Source organism: Scyliorhinus torazame, chromosome 24 (genome assembly GCF_047496885.1).
Source record: "Scyliorhinus torazame isolate Kashiwa2021f chromosome 24, sScyTor2.1, whole genome shotgun sequence".
NCBI classification, from domain to species: Eukaryota; Metazoa; Chordata; class Chondrichthyes; order Carcharhiniformes; family Scyliorhinidae; genus Scyliorhinus; species Scyliorhinus torazame.
Genome location: NC_092730.1, coordinates 55,788,161 through 55,794,408, shown reverse-complemented (window position 1 = coordinate 55,794,408; position 6,248 = coordinate 55,788,161). Strand labels below are relative to the sequence as shown.

The following is a 6,248-nucleotide window of genomic DNA, read 5'->3' as shown; positions in this document are numbered from 1 at the left end:
GCCCGGCTAGCTCAGTCGGTAGAGCATGGGACTCTTAATCCCAGGGTCGTGTGTTCGAGCCTCACGTTGGGCGCGTCTATATTATTATCTGAAAATATTGATGCTGAATTAACTGTCTTCCTAACAGGAACACAAGGTGATGTCGCTGGACTGGGAATCCAGAGGTCTGAACTAATCCTTGGTGATAAGATTTAATAAATCTGGAATTGAAATTTCGTCTCATGAATGGCGCAGAAAGGTTCTGCTTCAGACGGATCACATTTCCACAACAGGGATTGATTTGACTGAACCACACTGAAGATCTGTCACCGGCAGACTCACGGTTCCAGCAGTTGCATAATCAGAGAGCTCAGTTACACAGCAGGATATACATTTACAAACAGGGCCCTCTCCACCTCGGCACATTGTGTGTGCCCTGATAGTCTCTTCCTGCTTTTCTGTGTGTCTTTCTCTGTCTGTCACGGCTGTCTGTCACGGCTGTGCTGATGTTACGTATTAATCTCACTTTTCCCAAACAGTAATTGTGATTGATAGATACACACAGATTTCCGCACTGACATTCAGTACCAATGTCTAATAGAGACTGAATCCCACCCTCACATACAGCACCAGACATTGACTCATAATGAAGGAATCCTGCTCTCACAAACTGTTGAGACTGAGGTGCAGAGTGTTCCCTCCACTCGCGAACACTACCTGTGATTTACAGATACAGAACAAATCTCAGTCAGGTGAGTAGCAGAGTTTGATGGGTACGACATGTATTCCACAATCACCTTCTCTGCGCCAGATAATCAGATGCAGTCGACACGCGGTGTCTGTGTTGTTTTAACAAGAGTTTTACCCAAGAACAGGAACACATTTACACAATATCAGGGTATAAGACGTAGGAGCAGAAGTAGGCCATTCAGCCCATCGAATATGCACCGTATTGCAATGAGATCATGCTTGATCTGATATTTGACGTGTTATGACCTCATACGGTGGCACGTTGTCACAGTGGCTACCTCACAGAGCCCGCGATCCGGGTTCAATTCCAGCCTTTGGTCACTGACTGTGTGGAGTTTGCACTTTCTCTCCGTGTCTGTGTGGGTTTCTTCCGGGTGCTGCGATTTCCTCGCACAGTCCAAATATGTGCGGGTTAGGTGGACTGTCCATGCTAAATTGCTCCTTGGTGTTCAGAAAGTTGGGTGGTGTTACAGGGATGTGGTGGGGACACAGAAACTCTTTCAGAATATCGTTGCAGAGTCGATGGGCAGAATTGCCTCCTTTTACATTTTAATGATTTCATGATAATCCTCATGTCCACTTTCCCGGGTTTTTATCTCTAGATTTCATGATGAACCTTTAAAACCAACATTCCAACCAAGCCTCAGGTACCAGTAACTCCTCAATGGTCGTTAATTTCCCGGCTGTCAATCATTTGGTCAGTCATACCTCAGGCGAGGAGCAATAAAAATAATAATAATAATAATGTTATTGTCACAAGTTGGCTTCAATGAAGTTACTGTGAAAAGCCCCGAGTCACCACATTCCGGCGCCGGGAGGCTGGAACGGGAATTGTGAGAAGGCGGGGTTTTCATGATTCAGTTCTAGTATAACCGGGTGATCTGAATCTAATTCATCTGGTTTTCTCTCTGCTAATCTTGTCTCACAGTGAGGCAAACCTCACTGACTGGATAGACGAGTGATCGTTCTTCAGTCTTGTCATGGCCGGACCCGCTGAATATGGAGGCATATCCTGTGTGGCAGGATTTAGCTCCAACTCAATCTATAAGTTTGTGGATGATACCACGGTGGTAGGTCGTATTGCAAACAATGACGAATCAGACACAGAAGGTAGATAAATCACTTGGTTGCATCGTGTACCTAAAACAGCCTGTCTCTAAATGTCGGAAAGATAAAGGAACTGATCATCGACGCCAGGAAGCGTTGCACTACACACACACCCGTCTGCATCAATGGCTGCGAAGTGGAGATGGTGGATAGCATTACATTTCTGGGTGTCACCCTCACCAACAGTCTGTCCTGGTCCACTCATGTTGATGCAACAGTCTAGAAACCCAACATCGTCTCTACCTCCTACGGAAGGAGAGGAAATTCGTCATGTCTGCATCGACTCTCACAAACGTCTACAGATGTACCACAGAGAGCATCCTATCGGGCTGCATCACAGCTTGGGATCGCAACTGCTCGGCCCAAGGTCGCAAGAAACTGCAGTGTGGTGACATCAGCCCAACGTATCACACAAGCTTGCCACCCGCACAGTGATTCTGTCTCCAACTCCCGCTGCCGCAGGACAGCAGACAACATTATCAGTGACCCTCCCACCCAGGTTTTGCCTTTTTACTGATTATTCCATCAGGCAGAAGGTACAGAAGTCTGAAGACCCGCACATCCAGACATAGGAACAGCTTCTTCCCCACAGCTACTAGACTCCTCAACAACTCTCCCTCGGACTGATCTGTTCCCTGTAAGAACACGATTCACGCCGCCCTATGCTGCTCTTGCTCATGGGTTTGCTTTGTTTGGGCCCTTGTTCCGCACTGTAACCAATCACTGTTTGTCCATGTACCATTTGTCAATGTACTCTGTCGATTATTCTTTTTCTGTCTACTATCTATGTAATGTGTATGTTCCCTTGGTAGCAGAAAAATACTTTTCATGGGACAATAAATCAAATCAAAGTGGTTCCTCTCTCACTACCCGATCAATTCATCTCAATCAGAACAAGACTGAATTTTGAATGCTCGCTTTTCCAACACAAGTCGCTGCAATCTGGCCCGACAACTTGGACTGGATTGTCACATCAGTTATTGCAGACCCATCTTGGAAAAATGAGTCCCACTTCCGAGCAACCAGCGGATGAAAAATCGACGACGATGGGATCCGAACGCACAGAGAGCACAGTGGATTAGCAGTCCAACGCCTTAACCACTCGGCCACCTCAACACACAAACCCATGCGTCAAAAAGTCTTAATTCGTGTTGCATCCATGAATTGATGGAAAATATCCGCCTCTTTGTCTTCCGAGGTTGATTTAGCACAGGGCTAAATCACTGGCTTGGAAAGCAGACCAAGGCAGGCCAGCACCACGGTCCAATTCCCGTACCAGCCTCCCGAACAGGCGTCGGACTGTGGCGACTAGGGGCTTTCCACAGTAACTTCATTTGAAGCCTCCTTGTGACAATCACCGATTTTCATTTCATTTCAGCCCGGTGTTCAATGATGGAAATGCAGATTTTGTCAATAAAACGAATTCCCAGCATATTCAGGGACTTTTGTGAATGGACTGATAGGAAACACTTCAATATCATGTCCAAGATATTTCCACACAGTGTGAAAGGCCCTCGCTGAAAGACTGGAATCAACCATCATTTGACAGCAAAAACAAAACCTCCCGGCATCGCAGAGGAATCCGTCGATCATCGGAACACACACTTCACGATGGACATAGTCTGATCACGGAGTTACAGGTTTCTACTCCTGCCTGGCTTAATTCCCCAGGAAATAGGGATTATATTCTTTCAGCGAGTCGTGAAAGTATACTTGGAGCAGATTAAAGATAAATTCTTGTGTTGGGATGAGACTATTCCTGGTAGAAAGGTAAACTTTTCAGAAAGTGCCTCAATATTCAGCGGGTCCGTCCATGACAAGACTGAAGAACGATCACTCGTCTATTCAATCGGTGATGTTTGCCTTACCATGAGACAATATTAACAGAGACAACAACAGGTTCATTAGATTCTGATCACACGGTTATAATAGAACTGAATCATGAAAACCCAGCCTTCACAACCTTGCCCCTCGCCTGAGGTATGGAGATAATGAATGGCTTAGATAGGGTGGACGTCGGGAATTTGTTTCCATTCGCAGAGGAGACTAGGACCCGGGGGCACAGCCTTAGAATAAAAGGGAGTCACTTTAGAACAGAGATGAGGAGACATTTCTTCAGTCAGAGAGTGGTGGGGCTGTGGAATTCATTGCCACAGAGGGCGGTGGAGGCCGGGATGTTGAGTGTCTTTAAGACAGAAGTTGATAAATTCTTGATTTCTCGAGGAATTAAGGGCTATGGAGAGAGAGCGGGTAAATGGATTTGGAATCAGCCATGATTGAATGGTGGAGTGGACTCGATGGGCCGAATGGCCTCACTTCCATTCCTATGTCTTATGGTCTTATGATCCTCAGGTTAAATCAGCACCAGCCAGATCTCACCCTCAAAGGGGAAAGCAGCCTATGGTCATCAGGGACTAGAGCGACTTAATTTACTTTAGAACTGGATCAATGTGTGACATTTCCAGGATGTGACTTCCTCAGACTGACCAAATGATTGACAGCGTGGAAATTAACGACCATTGAGGAGTTACTGCTACCTGAGGCTTGGCTGGAACGTTGGTTTTAAAGGTTCATCATGAAATCTAGAGATAAAAAGCCGGGTTATCATGAAATCATTAAAATGTAAAAGGAGGCCATTCTGCCAATCGACTCTGCAACGATATTCGGAAAGAGCCTCTGTGTCCCCACCACATCCCTGCAACACCACCCAACTTTCTGAACACCAAGGAACAATTTAGCATGGACACTCCACCTAACCCGCACACATTTGGACTGTGCGAGGAAATCTCAGCACCCGGAGGAAACCCACACAGACATGGAGAGAAAGTGCAAACTCCACACAGTCAGTGACCAAAGGCTGGAATTAAACCCGGATCGCTGGCGCTGTGAGGTAACCACTGTGACAACGTGCCACCGTATGAGATTATAACACGTCATATATCAGATCAAGCATGATCTCATTGCAATACGGAGCATATTCGATGGGCTGAATGGCTTACTTTTGCTCCTACGTCTTATACCCTGACATTGTGCAATGTTCTGCTATTTGTCTCTAAAATCCTTGTTAAAACAACGTTTAGCGAGTTGGTCACACCGCAGGTGAAAGGTACTGAAGGAGATAGAAAATGGGAGACCAAAAGACAGAGCAAGAGTAGGAAAGCAGTGCAGGTGTCTCCTGCGGTCATCTCCCTGCAAAACAGATATACCGCTTTGGATACTGTTGAGGGAGATGGCTCACCAGGGAAGGCAGCAGCAGCCAGGTTCATGGCACCGTGGCTGACTCAGCTGCGCAGCCGGGCAGGAAGAAGAATGGCAGGGCTATAGTGACAGGAGACTCAACCGTAAGTGGAATAGACACGCGGTTCTGCGGACACAATCGAGGCTCCAGAATGGTATGTTGCCTCTCTGGTGCAAGGGTCAAGGATGTCTCGGAGTGGCTGCAGGACATTCTGGGGGGGGGGGGGGGGGGGGCGGGGGGGGGGGGGCGGGGTGAAAAGCCAGCTGTCGTGGTTCACATAGGCAACAATGATATGGGTTAAAAAAACGGGATGAGGTCCTACAAGCTGAATTCAGGGATTTAGGAGTTAAACTAAAAAGTACGACCTCAAAAGGTAGTAATCTCAGGATTGTTACCAGTGCCACGAGCTAGTCAGAGTAGGAATGTGAGGATAGATAGGATGAATGCGTGGCTCGAGAGATGGTGCAAGATGGAGGGATTCAAATTCCTGGGGCACTGGAACCGGTTCTGGGGGTGGTGGGTCCAGTACAAACCAGACGGTCTGCACCTGGGCAGGGCTGGAATTGATGTCCTAGGGAGAGTGTTCGCGAGAGCTGTTGGGGAGAGTTTAAACTAATGTGGCAGGGGGATGGGAACCGACGCAGGAATTTGGAAGGTAGTAAAACAGGGACAGAAACAAAAGGCAGTAAGGGGGAAAGTGTAAGGCAGAGAAGCCATAGTCAAAAATCAAAAAGAGCGACAGTACAAGGTACAGTGACTGAGGGGAGCTCCATGAATAGGACCAGGAATACTAAAAGGAATAAAACGGGAAGTAAAAACATTAATGGTAAGCGACGCAGCAGGTTGTTACACAACATTATGGGTTCAACCACAAGGAAAATTAGGAGAAAAGTTAAGAGGAAATATAACTTAGGAGAGGCTACTGATCGAGGTGTTAAGATTCAGAACAGAGGTAAAAAAGCCAACATAAGTGTACTTTACCTGAATGCTCGTAGTATTCGGAATAAGGTAAATGAGTTGATGGTGCAAATCATCGTGAATGACTATGATTTAGTGGCCATTACTGAAACATGGTTAAAGGATGGTCACGACTGGGAGTTAAATATCCGAGTGTATCAAACTATTCGGAAGGGCAGAGTGGATGGTAAGTGAGGTGGTATAGCTCTGTTATTTA

General features: G+C 46.6%; 1 non-coding gene across 1 annotated transcript; it reads left to right on the top strand.

The window, feature by feature from the left end:
• trnak-cuu (transfer RNA lysine (anticodon CUU)) lies at positions 1–73 on the top strand. Its single transcript has one exon. It is a non-coding gene; the product is annotated as a tRNA-Lys (tRNA).
• Positions 74–6,248: the final 6,175 nt, after the last annotated feature.